The following is a 27,654-nucleotide window of genomic DNA, read 5'->3' as shown; positions in this document are numbered from 1 at the left end:
GCTTTGTAATCTTTCCTGTTTGATTTTAATCTGAACAAATAATGATACCATTTTTATTACTCAGTAAGCATGAATGTTTGTTGAAGCAGTTTTTAAAAAACAGTAGTTCAAATCCCCAAACATCTAAATCTTGGACTGGTTTAATTTGTACAGTTAAACTGAAATAATGTTTTCTAAAAGCTCTCCTATCACTTTTTTTTAAGATTTTATTTATTTATTTCACAGAGAGAGATCACAAGTAGGCAGAGAGGCAAGCAGAGAGAGGAGAGGAAGCAGGCTCCCTGCCAAGCAGAGAGCCTGATGTGGGGCTCGATCCCAGGACCCTGAGATCATGACCTGAGCTGAAGGCAGAGGCTTAACCCACTGAGCCACCCAGGCGCCCTCACTTTTTTTTTAATAAAAAAATTTTTTTGTACAGTTACCCACCACTGGATTTTAGTTAGGCCTGACAGAGTGTATCTCTGCCTTCCTGATTTTTCAGGTTATCATTGTAGATTAACAGAACGGCTCCCAGGAAGGTGACATATTCTTGGAAGTTTACCAGTTGGTCCTTGTTCTGGTCCAGGTCCTTTATCACCTTTGCAGTGTCCACATTCTGCAGCTTCTGGCCAGTGGTGAGCTCTTTCTGGAGTAGCTCCTTTGGCTCCTTCTTGGTCAGAGTGTTCTTGTCCCTTCACTGCCTGAGTACTTGTGGAAGATGGCCACAAGGAGGTCAATGGCTTGATCCAGCAACAAGCCGTGGCTGGGTGCTGGGCTCAACAGGCAGCTAGGAGAACATTGGGGTGCTACACAGCAAGAGAGGGAACACAAGCAGGGAGAGTGGGAGAGGGAGAAGCAGGCTTCCTGCGGAGCAGGGAGCCTGATATGGGGCTTGATCCCAGGACCCCGGGATTGTAACCTGAGCTGAAAGCATATGTGTAACAACTGAGCCATCCAGGTGCCCCTAAATAAAATCTTAAAAAACCAAAAAACAAGAAACCAAAGTTGTAATCGTCAACACAATATAGTACTGGCACAAACACAGACAAGTAGATCAAGGGACAGAACAGAGAACCCAGGGGCCTGGGTCGGGGGCTCCGGCCGCCGGAAGGACCTGCCGCGGCCAGCGGGGTCCCGGGGAGGGGTAAAAAAAAAAAAAAAAAAAAAGAACAGAGAACCCAGAGGTAGATAGACCCTGAACGCTATGGTCAAGAAATCTTCAACAGAGCAGGAAAGAATATCCAATGGAAAAAAGACAGTCTCTACAACAATGGTGTTGGGAAACTTGGACAGCCACATGCAGAAGAATGTAAGTAGATTATTTCCTTACATCAAACACAAAAATGGACTAAAAATGGATGAAAGACCTAAATGGGAGAAAGAAATCCATCAAAATCCTAGAGAACACAGGCAGCAACCTCTTTGACCTCAGCTATAGCAACTTCTTGCTAGACACATCTCCGAAGGCAAGGGGAACAAAGGCAAAAATGAACTATTGGAACTTCATCAAGATGAAAAATTTTTGCACAACAAAGGAAGCAACAGTCAACAAAACCAAAAGACAACCGACAGGATGGGAGAAGAAATTTGCAAATGACATATTAGGCAAAAGGTTAGTAGTATCCAAAATTTGTAAAAAAAACTTACCAAATTCAACACCCAAAGAACAAATAATTCAATCAATCAATGACAGAAGGCATGTATAGGCACTTCTCCAAAGAAGACGTACAGATGGATAACAGACATATGAGAAAATTGTAGATGCATCAGAATTTTGAGCACCGGTTTTGGTTTTCTTTTCTTTTCTTTTTTTTTTTTTATTTATTTATTCGACAGAGAGAGATTACAAGTAGGCAGAGAGGCAGGCAGAGAGAGAGGAGGAAGCAGGCTCCCTGCTGAGCAGAGAGCCCGATGCGGGACTCTATCCCAGGACCCTGAGATCATGACCTGAGCCGAAGGCAGCAGCTTAACCCACTGAGCCACCCAGGCGCCCCTGGTTTTCTTTTTCAACATTCCTTTGACTATTCAAAGCCTTTTCTGGATCCATACCAATTTTAGGATTATTTGTTCCAGCTGTGAAAAAAGTTGATGGCATTTTGATAGGGATTGCATTGAATGTGTGGATTGCTATAGGGAGCATAGACATTTGAACAATATTTGTTCTTCTAATCCATGAGCATGGAACGTTTTTCTATTTCTTTGTGTCTTCCTCAATTTTTCTAAATGAGTGTTCTGTAGTTTTCTGAGTACAGATCCTTTGCCTGTTTGGTTAGGTTTATTCCTAGGTCTCTTATGGCTTTGGAGACATGGGACAGATGAAATAGAGGAAGGGAGGGGAAAATAAAATAAAATGAAATCAGAGAGGGAGACAAATTATAAGAGACTCTTAAGTATAGGAAATAAACTGAGGGTTGCTGAAGGGAAAGTGAGGGTGGTGGGGTAAATGAGTGACTGGCATTAAGGAGGGCATTTGATGTAATGAGCACTGGGTGGTATATGCAATTGATAAATCATTGAACTGTCTCTGAAACTAGTAATACACCATGTTAATTTATTTTATCTTATTATAATTTTTAAAAAGGTTTAATTTATTTGACAGAGGGAGAAAGAGCACAAGTAAGCAGAGAGGCAGGCAGTGGGGGGGAAGCAGGCTCCCCACTGGGCAGGGAGCCCGACATGGGATTCAATCCTAGGACCCTGGGATCGAGACCTGAGCTGAAGGCAGTTGCTTAACCAACTGAGCCACCCAGGTGCCCCATGTTAATTGATTTTAAATAAAATAAAATAAAAAATAATAAAAATTGTAACACAATAATAGTGCAAGTTTTAATTTCTAGAAGTGGGATTGCTGGATCAAAGGATATGTTTATTTATATGGACATGTGCTAATTTTTTCTCCAACATCCTTTTCTTTGGGAGGCATGTCTTCTCTTTCTTTTAGTCCCAGGGAAAATGCTAGTCCTAGTTACTCCCACCCCCTATTTTAAACTGGGCTAATAAGAGCCATCTCTGGATCTTTTCTTTTGGAAGGAACAAGACATTCTCTTTCTACAAGGGTGACTAAGGTTGGAGATTGTGACTTAGTTGGGGTTTCTGGTGTGTATTTTTTCTACTGTGTTTAGAGAGTCTGGCTGAATATTGAATAAAGTCAGAGATAGCCAAAGCATGAGAGAGAGAGACAGCTTGGAAACATCACTCAAATTTCTGGTTCCAGCCATTCTTGAATGCCAAAAGAACATTAAAAAAAAAAAAAAATAGTTGTGAGGTATATTGCTCAGTTCTCTTCCAGAAAGACTGTGTTACTTCATACTTCCATTTTCTTCAGAGGGATTTTAATTAGAAAAACAATCGCTTAATAAGATTTATGGCTTAAGCAGCAACAGAGTAAACTGAATAGCTTCATGTGGGTGAAAATGCTAAGGAACTGGAGCAGAGATATCAGATATATGCCTAACTCAAATTATGTCTCTGAAAGTTAGAGATTGCTACTTGTCTTTGGCCTTTATATGTCCTAGGCCTTTATATGTCCCAAACATATTTAAAACCAGTAATTTGAGTTCTGAAAATTATATGCTCTTCCCTTTTGTATTTGTCTGATTTATCTAGACTGAGAGTTCCTTGAGGGCATGGCCCAAATAAATCCCAATATTCTTTGAATAGACAAATTTTTGAAACTGGAGAAAAAATCCTTTCAGCAAAGATACTTATATTGTTTTGTTTTTTCTTTTTAGAGATTTTTTTAAAATAGGTGTACTTTTTTTTTTTTTTAAAGATTTTTATTTATTTATTTGACAGAGAGAGATCACAAGCAGGCAGAGAGAGAGAGAGAGGAGGAAGCAGGCTCCCTGCTGAGCAGAGAGCCCGATGCGGGACTCGATCCCAGGACCCTGAGATCATGACCTGAGCCGAAGGCAGCGGCTTAACCCACTGAGCCACCTAGGTGCCCCAGATAGTTACGTTGTTTTAGCAGACTACTTTACCTAATCAGAGGTGACTAATTATTTAGTTGGCATTTATCAAATAGATAGATTTATAGAACTTTCTTTTTAGTGATTTCCCTAATAGACTGAGTTAGGAGTAAGAATTTGTATCTTCCCATTTTCCATTGATAAGACCGTCAGAAGTAGATTACTTCTTTTCCCTTGATCCATTGTTTGTAGCTCTTTGTATATTTTATTAATTTACAAGGTCAGCACTATGATTTGAAAAAACAATGTGTTTGGGAACTTGGAACTTGACATCTCAATTTATTTTCTCCTTTAAGCCAATATGCTATCAATTCACTTTATTTAAAATATAGGCTTGAAAACTTGAAATTGAAGATTTTGGTTAAGAGAAAATAGTTGTTTTTTTTTTTTTTTTTTTTTTTAAGGAAATAACTAGTTTTGGGGTTCCTGGGTGGCTCAGTGGATTAAGCCTTTGCCTTAGGCTCAGGTTATGATCTCAGGGTCCTGGGATTGAGCCCTTCATGTGGCTCTCTGCTCAGCTTGGAGCCTGCCCCCTCCCCACCGACCCACCTGCCTCTGCCTACTTGTGATCTCTGTCAAATAAATAAATAAAATCTTTTTTTAAAAAAGAAAATAACTAGTTTTGAGGCAAGTTTTTTTAAAGATTTTATTTATTTATTTATTTTTAAGATCTTATTTATTTATTTGACAGGCAGAGATCACAAGCAGGCTGAGAGGCAGGCAGAGAGAGAGAGAGGAGGAAGCAGGCTCCCCGCTGAGCAGAGAGCCTGACTCGGAGCTCGATCCCAGTACCCTGGGATCATGACCTGAGCCGAAGGCAGAGGCTTTAACGCACTGAGCCACCCAGGCGCTCAAGATTTTATTTATTTATTCGACAGACAGAGATCACAAGTAGGCGGAGAGGCAGGAAGAGAGAGAGGAGGAAGCAGGCTCTCTGCTGAGCAGAGAGTCCAATGTGGGGCTCTGGGACCCTGGGATCACGACTTGAGCCAAAGGCAGAGGCTTAATCCACTGAGCCACCCAGGCACCCCGAGGCAAGTTTTTAAGTGAAAAAAATCTGTTTATACTTATTGACATCTGCTTGTAGGTAAAAATATGTGCTTCGTTTTTTCCAGCTTAAGCTAAGTCCAGCTACATTTAGAGAAAGAAATCAAGTGTCAGAACAAGCTTGGAAAATAATAGTATGAACATTAATTTGCAATGGAAAGTAGCAGTTGGGACTGGAGTGAATTTTACAAATGCTTTATAATTGTCCCACGCGGTTGAATGGAATTTGAAGAGAATGCTACTTGTTTTTCTTTTGAGACAGATATTTTACCAAATAATTGTAGCCTGCGTAAATCAGGATCCACACAGGACTAGATTAACAAAACTCATTTTTTAAAAAAAGAGTTTATTTATTTATTTGACAGAGATCACAAGTAGGCAGAGAGGTAGGGAGAGAGAGGAGGAAGCAGGCTCCCCGATGAGCAGAGAGCCTGATGTGGGGCTCGATCCCAGGACCCTGAGATCATGATCTGAGCCAAAGGCAGAGGCTTTAACCCACTGAGCCACCCAGGCGCCCCAAAACTCATTTTTTTTTTAAAGGAGGAACAAATTGAGAGGGAACAACAATAAAGATTGATTTTTTTTTTTTAAGATTTTTTTATTTATTTGTCAGAGAGAGAGGGAGAGAGAGCGAACACAGGCAGACAGAATGGCAGACAGAGGCAGAGGGAGAAGCAGACTCCCTGCTGAGCAAGGAGCCCGATGTGGGACTCGATCCCAGGACGCTGGGATCATGACCTGAGCCGAAGGCAGCTGCTTAACCAACTGAGCCACCCAGGCGTCCCTAAAGATTGATTTAGATTGGTGAAAAACTGAAGGCTTTTAAAAACGCAAGTTAACTGTATTACTCTTCTTTGTCCCCCAAATTTTCTTTCACTGCTATTGTTCAGATTGTGTGTTTGAGAAATATGGTTGTAGAAGCATGAAGGATATTTGAAAACACTGTAGCATTTCATAAAGTTACCACAATATAGTTCAGGAGATTATATGATAACATTATCTGGCCTTTTTAAATTGAAGGATGGGATAGATAGTTTCCATTAACATGGCTGTCATTTATCAAATACCATATGCCAAACTTTATTTATCATTAATTTCTCTCAACAAATACATAAGATAGGTGAAGTTACTGAGACTTGGAGACCTTAAGTAATTTGTTCAGGGTTATGTAGCTGGGACTGGTGGCATCAGGTTCTGAATCCTGGTTTGTTTGTTTGTTTGTTTGTTTGTTTTTAAAGTCCATGGCTCATGTTCTTACATTGTGTGCAGTCCCCTGTTGAAGTTGGGGAATTCTCAGGTAAATATACTGTTTAGTTATTTGTTTATTTGAGGCTTTTATGGGCCAGGCATCATGCTACAGCAAAAAACAAGCCAGATACTGAAAGTTCTTTTTTACAGGTTCTTCCTTTTTTTTCCTTTCTTTCTTTCTTTTTTTTTTTTTCTTCAAGAATTATGAGAAAGAGCACACAGGGAGGTGGAGAGGGAGAACCACACTCTCCACTGAGCAGATAGCCCAATGCAAGTCTTGATTGCAGGACTCTGGGATCATGACCTGAGCCAAAGACAGACACTTAACCCGCTGAGCCACTCAGGCACCCTCTTTTACAGGTTCTATTAATAGGAGTAGAGCATTTAGAAAAAAAATTAGACCCTTCACCTTCAGAGAAAGATCAGCAGACTTTCATAAGTGAATTGTCAAATGGCTTCCTTTAAGCCAGTCAGTCAAATGTCTATTGAGTGAGTGGTCGGGTTGGGGTGTAGATGTTGGCCTTGTTCTTGAGGAATTTGTAATTTTGTTATGCTTGATCAGTCTCACTAGCAGAGAAATGGAAAAATTACTTAAAAGACTCACATCTTTGGCATCTGGGTGGCTTAGTTGGTTAAGCATCTGCTTTTGGCTCAACTCATGATCCAAAGGTCCTGGGATTGATTGAGCCCCATGTTGGGTTCCCTGCTCATCCGGGGAGTGTGTTTCTCCCTCTGCTCCTCCCCCTGTACCTTCTCTCACTCTCTCTCTCTCTCAAATAAATAAATAAAATCTAAAAAAAAAAAAAAAAAGGCTCACATCCTTATCAGTATGAAACCTACTAAATTTGTAATCATTAGGATTTTTGGACAGCCTTCAGACATCAAGAGGATACTAGCAAGGGTATGTAGGTGGGGACTAGGACGTGGAACTGCCTACAGAAAAAAAAACATCCACCTAAGTCTTAGAGGAGTTGGAAATTCAGCATTGCTGAGTAAATATCCTTTGCTCTTCCAAACCTTTTCACCTTGGTCATTCATTCATATCAGAAGCTTGCCACATTTTTCCTTTTCTCCTTCATTTTCACTTAAAAGTATTTTATTTTTCTTAAGTTTTTCTCACATTCCTCTTTTTCTTTCTGTTTCTACTGTCACTGCCATGGTTCGGGTCCTTTTCCATTGCTATAAAGAGGGCTCTGTTTTGATAGACATTTGATTGCCTTTAGTAGAGATCTAACATAAATGTTCTCAACAATATAGAAATTTGGGACTCCTGGGTTGCTCAGTCATTAAGTGTCCATCTTCGGCTCAGGTCATGATCCCAGAGTCCTGGGATCAAGCTGGCATTGGGCTTTTTGTAGGCAGGAAGCCTATTTCTCCTTCTGCCACTCCCCCTGCTTGTGTTCCTGCTCTCAGCTCTCTCTCTCTCTCTCTCTCTCTGTCAAATAAAAAAATCTTAAAACAATAAAAAAACCCCAATATGGAAATTTATTTCTCTTTCACGTAAAGTCCTGGGTCTAGACTGTTTTGGGTTTGTATAGGCTGCTTCCAGCTTTATATTTAACATCTTAACCCTGTCACATCTGTGTGCTGAGTAAGAGGATGGACGAAGTGGAGAAGAGGGATGACTCCTTCCCTTTAGGCCCACATCACCTTGTTTGGTTGAAAGTTAGCTGACAGGATACTGAGAAATGTGATCCGTATCCCTACTTAAAACTGGGGCTTCTGTCAACCGCCACCATCACCACCACCACCATTATCATTGTAGCTATTAGGAGGCAGCTAGTGATCTGCTATAGGAATATACTTATTTCTTTTTTTTTGGTTAAATTCTTCTCTGTCTAGTTCCATACGGCTACCAGAGTAATTTTTATTTTTTTTTTTTGGGGGGTGCAAAAGGTGCTTTTATTATAGCACGGGACACAAGACCCATGGGCAAAAATTGCCAAACTGTGATTACGAGGAGAGATTGATTATATACTTTTAAATTGTTTATAGGGGTAGGGTAGAGATAAAGGAAGTTTCTAAAGGGATTTTCATATGTTAAAGAAGACTTAAAATCCTGGAGATAAAACAAGAGTAATTTTTTTTCTTCAATAAGATGGTCGTGTCACTGTGTTTAATTTTTCAGTAGTTTGGCTTCAAATTCATACCTAGGATGCCTTATGGTATTTGAAGTGTCATTGGCAGAGGACATCTGAAATCTGCTTTACCTGTATCCTGCAGTCATGGTGTCCTGCATGACAGGGCCATACTCTCTACCAATGATTGGCATCTCCTGGTCCTCTAAGGCCTCAGTGCTTTGTCATTGACTGAGACATCCTAGTTACCACTATCCCAGGCTTACAGAAGATAAATTGATTTGTATAGTCACACTTCAGTAGGTGGTTAAAAAATTCAAACTCAGGTTGTCTGACTCGAGAATTTATGCTCAGGTGTGACCAGCCAGTTACATTACCTCATGCATATCCTCACTGAAAAAGTACAAAATAGAAGAGGACACAATTTGAGAAATTAGAGATGAAATAACGGTAACAATAATAGTAATGGTAGTCTCTGCTTCCTAAGATTGTTGAAGATTAAATGAACTCATAAATAGGGTCTTCTGCCTAGCAGAAAAAGTACCTTAAAGTGGCATTTGTTATTTTTATATTGATGTGTTTTACCTAGATGTACGTAATATTTAGGCGCATTTCACAAAATTTCAGTTGGATATGGTTTTTATTGAGTTCCCTGGATCTTCTCATATTAATTGTCCTGGGATACGGGTAGTTTAACATTTAAAAAACAGATACTTGGGGTGCCTGCGTGGCTCCATTGTTAAGCGTCTGCTTAGGTCATGATCCCAGGGTCCTGGGAAGGAGCCCTGCATCCGCTCCCTGCTCAGCCAGAAGCCTACTTCTCCCTCTCCCCCTCCCCCTGCTTGTGTTCCCTCTCTTGCTGTGTCTCTCTCTGTCAAATAAATAAATAAAATCTTAAAAAAAAAGATGCTTTTTGTGCTGATTATTTTGCTGACTTTTGTACTTGACTATAATGCTCTTCTAGAAAGGAACTATATCCTACTCATTTTTCTTTTTCTTCCTTCCTTCCTTCCTTCCTTTTTTTTTTTTTTTTTTAAAGATTTTATTTATTTATTTGACAGAGAGAGTTCACAGTAGACAGAGAGGCAGGCAGAGAGAGAGAGAGAGGGAAGTAGGCTCCCTGCTGAGCAGAGATCCCGATGCGGGACTCGGGGATCCCAGAATCCTGAGATCATGACCTGAGCCGAAGGCAGCAGCTTAACCCACTGAGCCACCCAGGCACCCCTCCTTCCTTTCTTTTTAAAAATTCCTGGTCCCTAGTAAAATACCTGGCACATAAAAAACACCCTATTAAATATTTGTGAAGTGCATTTTGAATGAACAATTTACTTATGTCAGATGGTAGCCAGGATGCCATCCTTTTCCTCCCCCCACCCCCCGCAACAGATACTTTCCCTAAAATGAGAACTCCTAGTATAAAGATCAGATCTTTAAACACTAAATCATTTATTCTTGGGGCACTTGGATGGCTCAGTGAGTCAAGCCTCTGCCTTCAGCTTGGGTCATGGTCTCGGGGTCCTGGGTTGGAGCTCCATATCAGGCTCTCTGCTCAGTGGGGAGCCTGCTCCCCCCCTCCCCCCGCCTGCCTCTCTGCCTACTTGTGATCTCTCTCTCTGTCAAATAAATAAATAAAATCTTTAAAAGAAAATAAAAAAAATCATTTATTCTCATTTTTTTTTCCTGATAAGCTTAGTTTTCCTGAAGTACTTTGATTATTAGGGTTAGAGATGAGGAAGACTGAGTCACTATATAAATTATTGATGGGAGTAGGGGGGAAGATCATGGCTGCTGGCTATTCCTTTCTCATTATAAGTACCCTGGAGCCATGAAGAGGTTAGTATGGCTGTAGAACCATCTTTGAATTTAACTATGTTAATTGTTAAAGTCTCCAAGCTTTCTGCTATTTCCTAATGTCCCATAGTAGACTTTACCTAAGGTGGAAGCACAGTCATATAAACATCTTGAATTATCTTACAGTGTTATTTTTTAATATTAACTTTATAAATCATGAATTTTGGGGTAGTTATCAGGTTGTTGTTTAAGACTTAATTGGGTAATTTTTCTGAAGTAGTGGTTGAGTTGTATTATTTTTGAATGTTAAATACTTCCTTGGTTTTTAGGGATAATAGATGTTCAAGTATTCCCTTACTTTTCCCATGAGGATTTTTTAATATGTTGAATGTGTTCCAGATATTTTAATTTCAGCCAGGATAAATTTTCCATTTGATATGTCATATTCTTCTTTTTAATATCGTCAATATAGTTTAACAAAATTAAAGCTAAAAATGATACATCAATAGGTGCAAAAAAAAAAAAGCATTTGACAAAACTCAACATCCGTTTATGATAAAAACTCTCAACAAAGTGGGTATAGAGAAATTGTACTTCAGTATACTGAAGGCCGTATATGACAAACCCAGAGCTAACATGCTCAATGGTGAAACCTTGGGGTGTCTGTCTGGCTCAGTTGGTAGAGCATGTGACTCTTGATCTTGGGGTTGGGAGTTAAAGCCCCATGTTGGGAGTAGAGCTTATATTAGAAAACAAAACAAAGCTGAAAGCTTTTCCTCTAAGATCAGGAACAAGACAAGGATGCCACTTTTTTTTTTTTTTTTTTTTTTTTAAGGATGCCACTCTTATTCAGCATAATATTAGAAGCCCTAGACACAGCAATAAGGCAAACAAAAGAAATAAAAGACATTGAAATGAGAAAGTAAGGGGTAAAACTTTCAGTATTTGTAGATAACATGATACTATTCATAGAAAATCCTAAAGTCTCTGTCAGAAATCTGTTAGAACTAATAAATGAATTTAGTAAAGTTGCAGGATGCAAAATCAATATACAGAAGTTTATTGCATTTCCATACACTAATGAACTATCAGAAAGGAAAAAATAAGAAAGCAGTCCCATTTACAATTGCATCAAAAAGAATAAAATACCTAGGAATAAATTTAACCAAGGAGGTTAAAACACCTGTACACTGTAAGCTGTAATACATTCATGAAAGAAAATGAAGACACAAATAAATGGAAAGATATTTTGTACTCAGAGTTAATATTGTTAAAACTGTCCATACTACCTAAAACCATCTATAGATTCAGTACAATTTTTAAAAAAGATTTTATTTATTGGACAGAGAGAGAGAGAGCACGCGCGTGATCCAGCACATAAGCAGGGGGAGCAGCAGGCAGAGGGAGAGGGAGAAGCAGGCCCCCATCAGGGTGGGGAGGTTTGATCCCAGGGCTTGATCCCAGGACCCCAGGATCATGACCTGAGTCGAAGATAGAGACTTAACTGACTGAGCCACCCAGGGGCCCCTCAATGACTTTTTATCAATATTTCAGTGGCATTTTTCACAGAACTAGAACAAATAATTCTAAAATTTGTACAGAACCATAAAAGATGCCAAATAGCCAACACAGTCTTGAGAAAGAACAAAACCAGATGTATCACATTCCTTGATTTCAAACTCTGCTACAAAGCTGTAGTAATCAAACAGTATGGTATTGGCATTGTAAATAGACATGTAGATTATTGGAACAGAACTGAGAGCCCAGAAATGAAACTCACACATAATTGATTTATAACAAGGGAACCAAGAATGTACACACACTCTTGCCTGTTTTCCCTCTCTTGCTGTGTCTCTCTCTCTGTCAAATAAATAAATAAAATCCTTAAAAAGAAAGAAAGAAAGAAGTGCTTGAGAGGATATGGAAAAAAGGGAAGCTTTGTACACTGTTGGTGGGAAACAGTATGGAAATTCCTCAGAAAATTAAGAACAGTCTACCATATAATTCACCTATTACACTTCTGGCTATTTAAGGAATATGAAAACACTAATTCAGAAAGACAAATGCACCCCAGTGTTCATTGCAGCCTTATCTACAGTAGCCAAGATGTGGAAACAACCTAAGTGTCTATCAGTGGATGAATGGATAAAGAAAATGTGGAGTACATAGAATGGAATATTATTCAGCCATAAAAAGGGAAATCTTGCCATTGTGACAAAATGGATGAACCTAAATGAATTAAGTTAGATAGAGAAAGACAAACATAATATGATCTCATTAGTATGTAGAATCTTAGAAAACAGAATGGACAAACAAAGCAATATAGAACCTCCTAGATACAGAGAATAGACTGATGGTTACTAGAGAATAGACTGAGGGAGTTGGGAGGTGCACAAAATAGATGAAGAGGTCAGTTTTGTGGTGGTGGTTGGTAATTAGATTTTTGGTGGTGATCACTTTGTAGTATATATAGATGTAAAACTGTAGTAAAGTTAGGGTGCCTGGATGGCTTACTTGGTTAGGCATCCAACTCTTGACTTTGGCAGGGATTGTAAACTCAGGGTGTTGAGATTGAGCCCTGTGCTGGGTGTGGAGCTTGCTTGGGATTCCTACTCTCTTTGTCTGCTTCTACCCCACCCTGCCCCTCCCTCTCTGTCTGTCTGCCTGCCTGCTTGCCAGCCTGCCTTCCTCAGAGAGAAAGAATGCAAGCAAGGGGAATGGCAGGCAGAGGGAGAAGCAGGCTCCCAACTGAGCAAGGAGCCTGATATGGGACTTGATCCCAGGACTCTAGGATCATGGCTCAAGCTGAAGGCAGATGCTTAACCAACTGAGCCACTTAGGTGTCCCTCCCCTCCTTCTCTTAAAAAAAAAAAATTTGTGTGTGTGTTATTTTGTATCCCTGAAACGTACATAGTGTTATATACTAGTGTTACTTCAATTAAAAAAAAAAAAAAAACTTTTATGAGAAAGAACATGCAGTGTTCTTTGGCCTAACTAATTTCTAGAGATAAGCTAATTTTTAAATTGTGTACTTTAGAAAACCTGAATTCTGTAGAAATTAAATGAATGAATAAAATGAACATTTTTTGTTATTTATATAGAGCATGTAACCTGATAAACAGAGGCAGAGATATGTATGCTAAACTTTGCACACATGCCTGCATGTATGTATATGTACTCTATTAAAGTATGAATCTGTGACATATGTATAAACAAAGTTCATAATTTACTCCATTAGAAGTTATTGCATTTCTTAATAGTAATTGACATTTTAGTAGTTTGAATTAATCATAGTTACCATTAATGTTTCAAGAGTGTAAGAATCAATGGATAAAGAAGACGTGATACACACACACACACACACACACACATATACAATGGAATATTATGCAGCCATCAGAAAATGAAATCTTGCCATTTGCAATGGTGTGGATAGAACTAGAGGGTATTATGCTAAGCAAAATAAATCAACCAGAGAAAGGCAATTATCATATGGTCTCACAAATATGAGAGATTTGAGGAATAAGACAGAGGCTTATAGGGGAAGGGAGCGAAAAACGAAACAAGATGAAACCAGACAAACCATAAGAGACTCTTAATCTCAGGAAACAAACTGAGGGTTGCTGGAGGGAAGGAGAGTGGAAGAAACGGAGTGGCTGGGTGATGGACATTAGGGAGGGTATGTGCTATGGTGAGTGCTATGAATTGTGTAAGACTGATGAATCCCCCTGAAACAAATAATACATTTTTATGTATTTATTTATTTGACAAGATCACAAATAGGCAGAGAGGCAGGTGGGTGGGTGGGTGGGGGGAGCAGGCTCCCTGCTAAGCAGAGAGACTGATACAGGGCTTGATCCCAGAACACTGAGATAATGACCTGAGCTGAAGGCAGAGGCTTAATCCACTGAACCACCCAGGTGCTCCTGAAACAAATAATAATTTATATGTTAATAAGAAAAAAGAGTATAAAGATCATTCTTTTATTCATTCATGCAGGACAGTGGGGGCAGCCCCTCTAAATAGAAGAAGTAAGTAATAGTTTCTTTCAGAGTTATGTGATGATAGGTCAGATAAATTAAAAAAAAACTTGTTTGAGTATTTATTTGCTATATCTGATATTTCTAGCTTCATGTCTTTTGGGGATAAAAATGTGGAGGGGTACCTTGGTGGCTTAGTTAAGTATCTGACTCTTTTTTTTTTTTTAAGGTTTTATTTATTTATTTGACAGAGAGAAATCACAAGTAGATGGAGAGGCAGGCAGAGAGAGAGAGAGAGAGAGAGAGAAGCAGGCTCCCTGCTGAGCAGGACCCTGAGATCATGACCTGAGCCGAAGGCAGTGGCTTAACCCACTGAGCCACCCAGGCGCCCCTAAGTATCTGACTCTTAATTTTGGCTCGTCATGATCTCAAGGTTGTGAGATTGAGCCTCATGTGGGGCTCAGTGCTGGGCATGGAGCCTGCTTAAGATTCTTTCTCCCAAGGGGAACCCTCCTACACTGTTGGTGGGAATGCAGGCAGTCTAGAACACAGTATGGAGGTTCCTTAAAAGTTGAAAATAGAGCTACCCTATGACCCAGCAATTGCATTCCTGGGTATTTACCCCAAAGATACAAATGTAGTGATCCGAAGGAACACTTGCATCCCAGTGTTTATAGCAGCAGTGTCCACAATAGCCAAGCTATGGGAAAAGCCCAGATATCCATCAACAGATATATGGATAAAGATGTGGTATAGATCTACAATGGAGTATTACACAGCCATCAAAAATTTAAAATCTTGCAGTGTGGATGGAGCTAGAAGGTATTATGCTAAGCAAAATAAGTCATTCAGAGAAAGGCAGTTATCATATGATCTCAGTGATATGCAGAATTTAGGAAACAAGGCAGAGGATCATAGGGGAAGAGAGGAAATAATGAAGCAAGATGAAACCATAGAGGGAGACAAAACTCTTAATCATAGGAAACAGGGTTGCTGGGGGTGGGAAGGGGGATGTGGTGGCTGGGTAATGGACATTGGGGAGGGTATATGTGGTGGTGAGTGCTGGGTGTTGTGTAAGACTGATGAATCACAGACCCGTACCCCTGAAACAAATAATACATTATATGTTAATTAAAAAAACAAAATATTACTGTTCAGTGTTACCAAGAAAAAGATTTTCTCCCTCTGTCCCTTCCGCCACCTTCCCCCCTCTGAAAAAAAATCTAGAATCATTAAAATCACTATAAAATATGAATGATATATGTGCTTATTTCCTTTTGTCCCTATCTAAATGTTGATTTTTTAAAAAAGATTTTATGTATTTATTTGACAGAGATCACAAGTAGGCAGAGAGGCAGGCAGAGAGAGGGAGGGGGGAAGCAGGCTCCCTGCTGAGCAGAGAGCCTGGTGTGGGGGCGGGGGTGTGTGGGATGTGGGGTGTGGGGGGGCTCCATCCCAGGAGCCAGAGATCAGGACCTGAGCTGAAGGCAGAGGCTTAACGCACTGAGCCACCCAGGTGCTCCTGAAACAAATAATACATTTATATGTTAATAAGAAAAAAGAGTATAAAAATCATTCTTTTATTCATTCATGCAGGACAGTGAGGGCAGTCCCTCTAAATAGAAATAAATAATAATTTCTTTCAGAGTTATGTGATGATTTCTTTCAGAGTTATGTGATGATAGGTCAGATAAATTAAAAAAAACATTCTTTTGACCTTTTTTCTTTTGATGTAAAATTTATGTATAATGAGATATACATCTTAAAGTTTACATTTTTAGAAATTTTATACACTGTATAACCCAATTCCTTATCAAGATACAGTATAGTACCATTTTCTTAAAGTTTTCCTTTATGCCTGTTTCCAGTCCATTCTTGCCTCTGTCCTCCCAGGGGCTGTCACTGTCACTCTTTTTTCCCCCTGAATAATCAATTTATTAATAAGTTATTATTATTAAATAATAATATCTATTATATTATTATAATAAATTATAATATAATAAATTAACATAATAACATAGTAATATATAATATATTATAACATATAATAATATTATATAATAATATAATAAATTAATATAATAAATTATATCAATAATATTTATTATTATTTAATAATAATTATTATTATTTACACCCACCAGGATGCCTGGGTGGCTCAGGCGTTAAGCCGCTGCCTTTGACTCAGGTAATGATCCTAGCGTCCTGGGATCGAGTCCTGCCGCAGGCTCCTTGCTCAGCAGGGAGCAAGCGCTTCTCCCTCTGCCTCTGCCTTCCACTCCGTCTGCCTATGCTCACTCTCTCTAACAAATAAATAAATAAAATCTTTAAAAACAAAAAAACAGGGCGCCTGGGTGGCTCATTGGGTTAAGCCGCTGCCTTTGGCTCAGGTCATGATCTCAGGGTCCTGGGATCGAGTCCCGCATCGGGCTCTCTGCTCAGCAGGGAGCCTGCTTCCCTCTCTCTCTCTCTCTGCCTGCCTCTCCAACTACTTGTGATTTCTCTCTGTCAAATAAATAAATAAAATCTTTAAAAAAATAAAATAAAATAAAAACAAAAAAACAAATGTATTTACCATTCTCGGAAATTTTAGTTCCTTATTTTAACCAAGTGTTTTTGTTCTATATACAGTTCATCAGTGTTGGTGGTTAGCTTTATTTTTCTCAAGTCTTTCAAAGGATGTGGTAAAATAAACTTAACCAGTATAACTTTATTTTTTGCTCACTATAGCTATTACTTCCTTATGTAGTTGGTCTCCAGGAGTATTATTATTATTTTTTTTTAAAGATTTATTTACTAATTTGACAGACAGAGATCACAAGTAGGCAGAGAGGCAGGCAGAGAGAGAGGAGGAAGCAGGCTTCCTGCTGAGCAGAGAGCCCGATGCGGGACTCGATCCCAGGACCCTGGGATCATGACCTGAGCCGAAAGCAGAGGCTTTAACCCACTGAGCCACCCAGGTGCCCTCCAGGAGTATTATTTTTAAAAAATCCATTACATTTGGTTAAAAATCATGACAGGTTTGACTTTTATGTTACCTAGGTTAATACATTGGGAAAAATATTAAACAGTTATGCTAAAATTATTTTGATCCCTTACTGTCACTCTTTTTATTTTTTTTCCATCATGGATTAATTTTGTCCATTCCAGAACTTCATATAAGTGGAATCATATAACATATACTCTTTTATGTAATTCTTTCACTCAGTATGTTTTTGAGATGTATCCAACTTGTTATTTCTATAATAAGTTTCTTCTATTTTTTTTTTAAAGATTTTTTATTTATTTGACAGAGAGAGATCACAAGTAGGCAGAGAGGCAGGCAGAGAGAGAGAGAGGAGGAAGCAGGCTCCCGGCTGAGCAGAGAGCCCGATGCAGGACTCGATCCCAGGACCCCAAGATCACGACCCGAGCCGAAGGCAGTGGCTCAACCCACTGAGCCACCCAGGCACCCCAGTTTCTTCTATTTTTTGCCGTAATATACAACAGTTTAATCCTTTTGTTGATGGATACTTGTACTATTTCCAGTTCTTGGTTATAATGAATAAAACTGCTATGAATATTCTTGAGTCCTTTGTGAAAATACATTTTCGTTTCTCTTTGGTAGTAAGTATTTAGCAGTTGAATTCCAAGTCATAGGTGGGTATATGCTTAATCTTATAAAAAACTGCCACATCTTTTCCCAAAAGAATTGTAGCATTTTACTCCCCTACCAACACTGTATGAGAATTGCAGTGATTCTGCAATCTCATTAGTATTTGTAAAGTGATCTAACTAATTTCTTTGCTAAAACGCCTGGGTGGCTCAGTGGGTTAATTGTAATTTGTAATTTTTAGTTTTGCCATTCTGTGATATGTGTTTTTTCTTTTTTTGAAGTTTTATTTACTTGTCAGAGGGAGAGCCCAAGGAGGGAGAGGGGCAGACAGAGGGAGAAGCAGGCTCTCTGCTGAGTAGGGAGCCTGATGTGGGGCTTGATCTTGTGACCCTGGGATCAGAACTGGAGCTGAAGGCAAGACACTTAACTGACTGAGCCACCCAGGTGTCCCTGTAATATGTGTTCTAATATATCACTGTGGTTTTAATTTCTAGATTTCTCCAGTGATAGGATAACATTGGTTATTCTTGTGCTTATTGGTAAAGTGTTTGTTCAAATCATTTACCCATGTGAACATTGGATTGTCATTTTGTTATTGACTTGTTACTTTATATGTGGTGGTACTCTAATATTAGTTTTTTCTTCCCGTACCAGAGTGTGCCCTTAGTGGACACAGATTCAATTACCTGTAAAAGATCATTAGTCTTATTAAAATAAAAATAATGTAGACTTTTAATGTTATTAACATATTGTGGGTAGTGAGGGTAAATTATGAAAGAAATTGAAATATTTTGATTTGATTATTATTTTAAAAAGATTATTTATGGGGCGCCTGGGTGGCTCAGTGGGTTAAGCCTCTGCCTTTGGCTCGGGTCATGATCTCAGGGTCCTGGGATCGAGCCCCTCATCTGGCTCTCTGCTCAGCGGGGAGACTGCTTCCCCTCCCCCTCTGCCTGCTTGTGATCTCTCTCTCTCTGTCAAATAAATAAAATCTTAAAAAAAAAAAAAAGATTATTTATTTATTTATTTTTAAAGTGTTTTTTAAAAATGTATTTGACAGAGAGAGACACAGCGAGAGAGGGAACACAACCAAGGGGAGTGGGAGAGGGAGAAGCCTAAGGCTTCCTGCTGACCAGGGAGCCTGAAGCAGGGCTCACTCCCAGGGCTCTGCGATCACAACCAGAGCCAAAGGCAGATGCTTAAAGACTGAGGCACCCAGGTGCCCCTTGATGTGATTTTTAAAGTGATCTAACTAATTTCTTTGCTATGGAACTTGAGAACCCAAAGTATCCAAATCAGAGGAGAATGATACAGATATATCTAAAATAAGTATGAACTGGGGTGCCTAGGTGGCACAGTGAAGTGTCTGCCTTTTGGTTTCTGCTTAGGTTTTGATCTCAGGGTTGTGAGATTTCGTATCACATCGGGCCCCTGTGCTCAGTGCAGAGTCTGCTTAAGATTTTCTCTCTTTTTCAGATGAATAACAATTTATTTAAATCTTTAAAAAAACAACAACTATGAGTTATTCTTAGGAAGTAAATAACTATTTGAATATATGAAGTTTATCTAATATGGTCCAGGCATTATTGGGGTTAAAAACACAGTGAATGGTAATGAGATCACTTGTTTTTGGATTTGAAGTTGCTTGTTATTAAAAGTCCTCAGTAGAAGCTACTATGTATTTGTTCTCTTTGTGTTTCTTGTTGTTTTAGTAGGTCTACAAATTGATTCCAGTTATAATAATCTTAGAATAAAAAAAACTATTTTATAAAATGGATTTATTTTGTTGTCCTTTAAAAGTTGTTATGTTTTGGACTCTTAAAATGTTGATGGTTTAGATAAGGTATATCTGGTATTGATAAAACATTTTTACCCTGTTGTGGAAAAATCATTTCATTAGGATCAGAGATATTTTCTGAGTATTTGATATTATTATTTCTGCAAATTGTATAAAGGGTGAGAGATTCTCTGCAGTTAAGGCATTGTGGCTACAGTGTACTTGTAAATTTTTTTTAAAATTTATTTTAGTTATTTATTTTCGTACTAGTAATTTTCTATAAAACAATATTTATCAGATTTTTACATCCAGAAGTAAGATTTTCTTTTCTTCTTTCTCAGTTATGGTCTAAAGATAAGATTTTTTTTCCCTTTTTTAAAAAAATTTTAAGTAATCTCTACACCCAGTGTGTGGCTTGAACTCACAACCAGATGAAGAGCTGCACTTTCTTCTCACTGAGCCAGCCAGGCACCCTTAAGGACAGCATATTTTGAGTGAGAGGAAAAGAAGTACATGCAAATTAATTGTAATAGCTAACATTTATTCAGTGCTTGCTAGATATACAAATACATTACAAACATATCATTTAATCATAGTTTACTGATGTGGAGATACTCCAATTATTTCCATTTTACAGATGGAAATTAGAGGCTTTAGGTAACTTGTCTAGAGTTTTGCATCTTATAGTACAGGACCTGGGATTCAATCCCAAGCATTTTTTTTTTTTAAAGATTTTACTTATTTATTGACAGAGAGAAATCATAAGTAGGCAGAGCAGCAGGCAGAGAGAGAGGAGGAAGCAGGTTCCCTGCTGAGCAGAGAGCCTGATGTGGGGTTCGATCCCACACCACAGGACTCTGGGATCATGACCTGAGCGGAAGGCAGATGCTTAACGACTGAGCCACCCAGGTGCCCCTGTATTCTTTTTTTTTTTTTTTTTTAGATTTTATTTGTTTATTTGACAGACAGAGATCACAAATAGGCAGAGAGGCAGGCAGAGAGAGAGGAGGAAGTAGGCCTCTGGCTGAGCAGAGAGCCCAATGCGGGGCTCCATCCCAGGACCTGGGATCATGACCCGAGCCGAAGGCAGAGGCTTTAACCCACTGAGCCACTCAGGTGCCCCGCCCCTGTATTCTTTTAACATCTGAGCTGTGTAGCTTCATTTTAGTGAAATGAATTATCTTTTCCTTTTTTGAAATTAAATGAGTTTGGTCCCAAGGAAAAGAGGGACGTTATTATAAGAGGTACAGAAAAGATGGAGAAATCCAAGGACTTGGTTCATAGGAGCTAGCACTAGCTCCCAAATGCAGGTGCATAGCCTGTCTGTTGCTTATCTCTGCAGGTCTTCTCTGTTCAACTCCCCCCCCCCCCACTTTTTTTTCCTGAAGATTTTATTTATTTATTTGACAGAGAGAGCACAAGTAGGCAGAGTGATAGGCAGAGGGAAAGAGAGAAGCAGGCTCTCCACTGAGCAGGGAGCCCATGGGGAACTCGATCCCAGGAGCCTGGGATCATGACCTGAGCCGAAGGCAGTTCCTTAACCCACTGAGCCACGTAGGTGCCCCCAAGTACCCTTTTTTTCCTGTTCGCCGATTTCTTTGTTCTCTAGGGTTTCCTGTTACTTTTTTTTTTTTTTAAGATTTTATTTATTTATTTGACAGACAGATTACAAGTAGGCAGAGAAGTAGGCAGAGAAGCAGGCAGAGAGGGAGGAAGGGAAGCAGGCCCCCTGCTGAGCAGAGAGCCGATGTGGGACTCGATCCCAGGACCCTGAGATCATGACCTGAGCCGAAGTCAGCGACTTAACCCACTGAGCCACCCTGGCGCCCTAGGGTTTCCTGTTTCATTGTGACATCCACTAGCTGTTCCACTGTCCCTGTATGGCTCTGCTGGCCCCTCTGCTCTCTTCCATTTCTTGGGATAAATCATCTTGCCTTTTCTCACCTTTTTGAGGTAGACCACATAAGTGAATGGATTGCCCTTTGAGTACTTTTTGAACAGCGGGAAAGTGACTTTATCCAAAACATGGCCATTGGCCCTCAGTGTGGCCATGACATTTTCACCAGAAGTGGGGTATGAGTCAGCAGGTGTCATAAAACTTACTGATTGACTAGTTTAGGTGAGTTATCAAAAAAAAAAAAAAAAAGGTCATGTGAATTTTTTACCAGACAAATATTTTCTAAGGTGTGCTCCACAAAATAGTTCTAGGCAATGGCCTGTGAAGAGTAGTAACTTCGGTGAAATATGTATGGAAAATTCTGTCTAATGTGTTTACTTCTTGGAGATTTATAGTGTGGTTGTGAGAATCCCTGCAATATGAAAGTTTGATGAGCTCTTTTTAGAATAACATTTCCCACACTTATTTGATTACAGAACTTCTAATATATAATAGATAATATCTCACTGAGCAGTGTTTTGGGAAGTATTGCCTTAGAGTAAGGTAGGAATTTTCTTTCTTTCTTTTTTTGGTTAGTGTTACAGAATGCTCTTGGTAATTCTATTTAGCGGTCATTGACAGAAGACCAATGATTGTTGAAAATACGGGCTTTGGCCTACATAGATAGGATTTTAATTTCAGCACTACTATTTATCATATGTGATTTTACATAAGAACTTAATCTTGGGACACCTGGGTGATACTTATGTAGGTCAGTGGATTAGTTGGTTAAGTCTCTGACTGGCTCAAGTTATGATCTCAGGGTCTTGGGATCACCGCCCCATGTCAGGCTCCACGTTCACCTGGGAATCTGCTTCTCCCTTTCTTTCTGCCCCTCCCCCTGCTCATGCTCTCTCTGTCTCTCAAATAAATAAATACAATCTTAAAAAAAAACAACAAAACTTAATCTTTATAGGTCCTAGTTTGCTAATCTGTGATATTTCCTTTTGGGTGCTTAGTCCAGTATCTGACACAGTAACTACTAAGTAAGTTGCAACCTGTAAAACTACTTATGTTTCTATTAGAAGATGTTTGGGTATACCAGTTAGGGCAATCATTTTTCTTTTTTTTTTTTTTAAAGATTTTATTTATTTGACAGAGATCACAAGTAGACAGAGAGGCAGGCAGAGAGAGAGAGAGGGAAGCAGGCTCCCCGCTGAGCAGAGAGCCCGATGCGGGCCTCGATCCCAGGACCCTGAGATCATGACCTGAGCCAAAGGCAGCGGCTCAACCCACTGAGCCACCCAGGCGGCCGAGGGCTATCATTTTTCTATAATAGGAAATTATCTTATACATGAATAATTTTATCTAGCATAATTCATGTGTTAGACTTAATATTAGTACAAATATGGAATTAATGTGGGTTCAAAGGAGAATCTCAATTCAGAGAAAAGGAATCAATATTTTGATTATTATCAAAATAATATATATTACATTGTTATACAAATAATATACATATATATGTATATAATATACATATCACACATATACATATGTGCATGTACATACATGTATGTACATGCACATATACATATACATATAATAATATACATATTACAGCCTGTTTCTGAAAACAACAAGAACAACAAAAAAGGGCTTGCATCAGTTGTTACATTTTGTATCATAAGTCCTTTCTACTCTGCCACAATTAATCAGACCACGGATTGGCATCAGAGATATATATATGTAGGCCATTAGCTTATAAATGAGGCTGACCTAAGAACTGTACAGTAGTTCTGTCTTACAGAATGGTGAATTCCCTCAATGTAATCCTTTCCCTTCGGAAATTTGAATATGAACCAGAGAAAACAGCAGAAGCTCAGGACAATAGAAACCATGCAGTAGAAAGAGTAGTCCTAGTGGAGAATAAAACATAGCCACTGTATAGTAGAGGCAGAATCAGGAAACAATTATGACAATATTTAGAGTTCTTACTGGATACCAGTGGTTTCTTTTCTTACTTACTTACTTTTTTTTTTTTTTAAGATTTTATTTATTTGAGAGGGAGCAAGCAAAGAGCACAAGCAGGGGGAGTAGCAGAGGGAGTGGGAGAATCAGGCTCCCTGCTAAGCAGGGAGCCTGACCCAGGACCCTGAGATCATGACCCAAGCAGAAGGTAGACACTTAACTGACTGAGCCACCCAGGTACCCCTGGATACCAGTTTTATTTTATTCTGATTAGTGTTCCAGTTTTCAGTGAGGCCTAATTGTGGAGTCTTTTGAGCTTCTATACTATCCCACATATTCTTGCACTAAACTATGGTTGTGAAGTAATTTAAATGAATCTGCATATAGTTCTAGCAATTGGAAAGAGCCCGAGTAGCTTAATACTACCACCTCTATCTACATCCTTTAAGTAAAGCTTAATAATTCACTTAGTTGATGTAAATGGGATTAATTGATTAGCTGGGTGGGAAGAACAGGGACTTTGCTTGTGGCATTATTCACCAGAGAATTTAATAGAGGTTGTGCATCCCTTTTTAATTTTTTTTATTTTAATTTTTTTTTTTTTGAGAGAGAGAGAGCAAGAGCAAGTGAGCAGGGGGAGGGGCAGAGAGAAAGGGAGAGAGAATCTTTTTTTTTTTTTTTTTAAAGATTTTATTTATGTATTTGACAGACAGAGATCACAAGTAGGCAGAGAGGCAGGCAGAGAGAGAGAGAAAGGGAAGCAGGCTCCCTGTGGAGCAGAGAGCCCGATGCAAGGCTCAATCCCAGGACCCTGAGATCATGACCTGAACCGAAGGCAGCGGCTTAACCCACTGAGCCACCGAGGCGCCCCGAGGTTGTGCATCCCTTATTTGACATAGTTTCCCCAGTATTAAAGTGAAGAGACCCAGGTGTATGGCTCTGTTACCTATTAGTTATGTATGATCTTAGATAATTCTCTTAATTTCATGGGCCAGTTTTCTTTCTGTAATTTGAATTAGTCAAACTGGTTCTCCCCCACCCCAGGAAAAGCAGCTTTTTTTCTTTTCTTTTTTTTTTTTTAAAGATTTTATTTATTTATTTGACAGAGAGAGACACAGCAAGAGAGGGAACACAGCAGGGGAGTGGGAGAGGAGAAACAGGCTTTCTGCTGAGCAAGGAGCCTGATGTGGGCCTCGATCCTAGGACCCTGGGATCATGACCTGAGCTGAAGGCAAATGTTTAACTACTGAGCCACCCAGCTGCCCAAAAAAGCAGCTTTTTAACAAAATTGTTCATTGTTCACAGCATTTAGAAATGGTTACAGATAGCAATAAACTTGGAAAATGAGAGGAAATAATAACAATCTAACTAAACATTAAAATATTGATGCAGCTTAACTAGGAAAGTCTAATATTATTCAGCATTATTCTCTTTTGTTTATGAAAAAGGGATAATATATTTTCATAGATGTGACATTAACTTGTCTGCTTTTGCTACAGTGTGTTTGTTTTTTCTCTCTTTTATTTATATTTCAAATATTTATAACCATTTCCTCTAAAGAATTTGACAAACAAGTAGATTTGTATTTTTATGCAGTGCTTTTCTAGACTTTTCATCCAGAGTCAACCTGATAAGGGGGCAAAAGACCAAATGTGCTTTTTTGGTAGTTATTGGAGAATCTTGATCTATGAATTATCTTAAAAGTATTGATAAACTCCTCTCGGGGCTCAGACCTGGTTTGAGTTGACATGGCTAAATGCACCAAGAAGGTCGGAATCGTGGGCAAATATGGGACCCGTTATGGTGCCTCCCTCAGGAAGATGGTGAAGAAGATTGAGATACGCCAGCACGCCAAGTACACTTGCTCCTTCTGTGGCAAAACCAAGATGAAAAGACGAGCTGTGGGGATCTGGCATTGTGGCTCCTGCATGAAAACCGTCACTGGTGGCGCCTGGACCTACAACACCACTTCTGCTGTCACAGTAAAGTCTGCATTCAGAAGACTGAAGGAGTTGAAAGACCAGTAGAAGCGCCGCCGTTTGAAACATTGCTAGCCTATAATAAATGGGTTAATTTATGTAACAACAACAAAAAAGTATTGATAAACTAAATTATACTATGATTCACTATTAGTAATATCTTAGGTCAGTAGTAATTCTTACCTCTTGTGAGAAAAGTGCTCTTTAGCAAAATCAATTGCAGACTGTCCCCAAAGTAATCACTGTGCTCTTAATATTGATAGATTAATATTTAAGTATTGGTAGATTCTGTGATTTAGAGATTTGTTATAACTTTTTGTTTCTCAATAGAATCAGGAACACGGGGTGCCTGGGTGGCTCAGTGGGTTAAGCCTCTGCCTTTGGCCCCAGGTCATGATCTCAGGGTCCTGGGATCAAGGCCCGCATCAGGCTCTGCACAGCAGGGAGTCTGCTTCCTCCTCTCTGCCTGTCTCTCTGCCTGCTTGTGATCTCTGTTTGTCAAATAAATAAATAAAATCTTTAAAAAAAAAAAAGAATCAGGAACACAGTCAGAAACAAAAAGAAACTTTTTTTTTTAAGTTTTTTTTAAAAAAATATTTATTGATTTGACAGAGAAAGAGAGAGAGAGTGCAGGGACACAAGCAGGGGGAGTGGGAGAGGGAAAGCAGGCTTCCTGCTGAGCAGGGAGCCTGATGTGGGGCACCATCCCAGGACCCTGGGATCATGACCTGAGCCGAAGGCAGATTCTTGATGACTGAGCCACTGAGGCGCCCCCAAACAGAAGCTTTAAAAAAAGAAAAAAAAATTTTTTTTTGGCAATTTACCTTCTTTATTCCTCTGTGTATAATTACTTTGTAGAATCAGAAAATATCTATTGCTAAGGTGTGTATAATCCAGTCTATATGGCAGGTCTCCATACCTAAATGTAAAGGTATAGTCTGGATTCCTGTTAAAAAGTGAGAAGTTGGGACACCTGGGTGGTTCAGTTGGTTAAGTGGCTCCCTTGGGCTCAGGTCATGATCCCAAGGTCCTGGGATCAAGTCCCACATTGGGCTCCCATCTCAGCGGGGATCCTGCTTCTACCTCTGCCTGCTGCTCCCTCTGCTTGTGCTTGCTGGCTCTTTCTCTCTCTGATAAATAAATAAATAAAATCTTTTAAAAAAGTGAGAAATTTGGGGTGCCTGAGTGGCTCGGTAAGTTAAGCATCTGCCTCCAGCTCAGGTCATGATCCTGGCATGCTGGGATGGAGTTCCCTGCTCAGCGAGGAGCCTGCTTCTCCCTCTGTCTGCTACTCCCCCTGCTTGTGCACACTCTCTCTTTCTCTCTCTCTGTGTCAAATAAATAATTACAATCTTAAAAAAAAAAGAAAGAAAGAAACGGGAAGTTCTTAGGCATGGCAAGGATCTGAGAAATCACTGACTTACCCCAAGACAAAATGGAATTGAGACCTGTTTGGAATCATCAACTGTGGTCTGACATAGATGTCTCTTAACATCATGTCAGTTTAATTCATTTCAGTTTCAAAGGTTTCTGCCAAGGAAATTCTGGAATCTGGAGTTTTCTTTGAGGTTTCCAGTAGTGCAAACCCCGTTTCCTCCACAATCTATTTTCCTACTACAAATTTTCTGAAATCCTTTGGAAGTGAAGTAGCTTTTTTTGGTCTTTTCAGTGATGCACATCAAATTCACAACATTTTATTTTACTTTTTAAAGATTTTATTTATTTATTTGACAGAGAGAGATCACAAATAGGCAGAGAGGCAGGCAGAGAGAGAGAGGAGGAAGCAAGCTCCCTGCTGAGCAGAGAGCCCGATGTGGGACTCTATCCCAGGACCCTGAGATCATGACCCGAGCCGAAGGCAGCGGCTCAACCCACTGAGCCACCCAGGCGCCCCATAACATTTTAATTTGTCTTTAATGTCTGCTCCAGTGTAAGCTTCAGAATCACCAATGTACATTTCAGTGTAATAACCAAGCACTGCAACAGAAAATATTGTTTGAAACTAAGGGCTTTGTGGTTATAACATCATTTTCAAATTTGCCCGTCAGACTGTGGATATACCCCATCACAGAGTAAGTGGATGAGTTCTGAAGAATTAACACCAGTGCCTGATGGTGATAATCCAGTGCCTTGGCATAATTTTTAAAAAAATTTTATTTATTTATTTGACACAGGGAGACACAGCGAGAGAGGGAACATAAGCAGGGGGAGCAGGAGAGGGAGAAGCAGACTCCCTGCTGAGCAGGGAGCCCAATGTGGGGCTCGATCCCAGGACCCCAGGATCATGACCCGAGCTGAAGGCAGACGCTTAATGACTGAGCCACCCAGGCGCCCCCTTGGCATACTTTTTAAAACTTCTTGTGGACAT

General features: G+C 39.5%; 1 protein-coding gene and 2 pseudogenes across 3 annotated transcripts in view; 2 read left to right on the top strand and 1 right to left on the bottom strand.

Moving 5' to 3' along the window:
* The window catches only part of SBF2 (SET binding factor 2), a 415,224-nt gene that overhangs the window by 13,679 nt on the left and 373,891 nt on the right, over positions 1 to 27,654 (top strand). The gene's annotated exons all lie outside the window — the stretch shown is intronic.
* Positions 394 to 1,052, bottom strand: LOC309840614 (protein S100-A6 pseudogene; annotated as a pseudogene). The gene has a single exon. The product of its transcript is annotated as a protein S100-A6 pseudogene (transcript).
* LOC309840852 (large ribosomal subunit protein eL43 pseudogene) lies at positions 25,011 to 25,396 on the top strand (annotated as a pseudogene). The gene has a single exon. The product of its transcript is annotated as a large ribosomal subunit protein eL43 pseudogene (transcript).

Source organism: Mustela nivalis (genome assembly GCF_964662115.1).
Source record: "Mustela nivalis genome assembly, chromosome: 9".
In the NCBI taxonomy this organism is placed as follows: Eukaryota; Metazoa; Chordata; class Mammalia; order Carnivora; family Mustelidae; genus Mustela; species Mustela nivalis.
The sequence above is the reverse complement of the archived record's forward strand: the minus strand, read 5'-3'. Positions and strand labels throughout refer to the sequence as shown.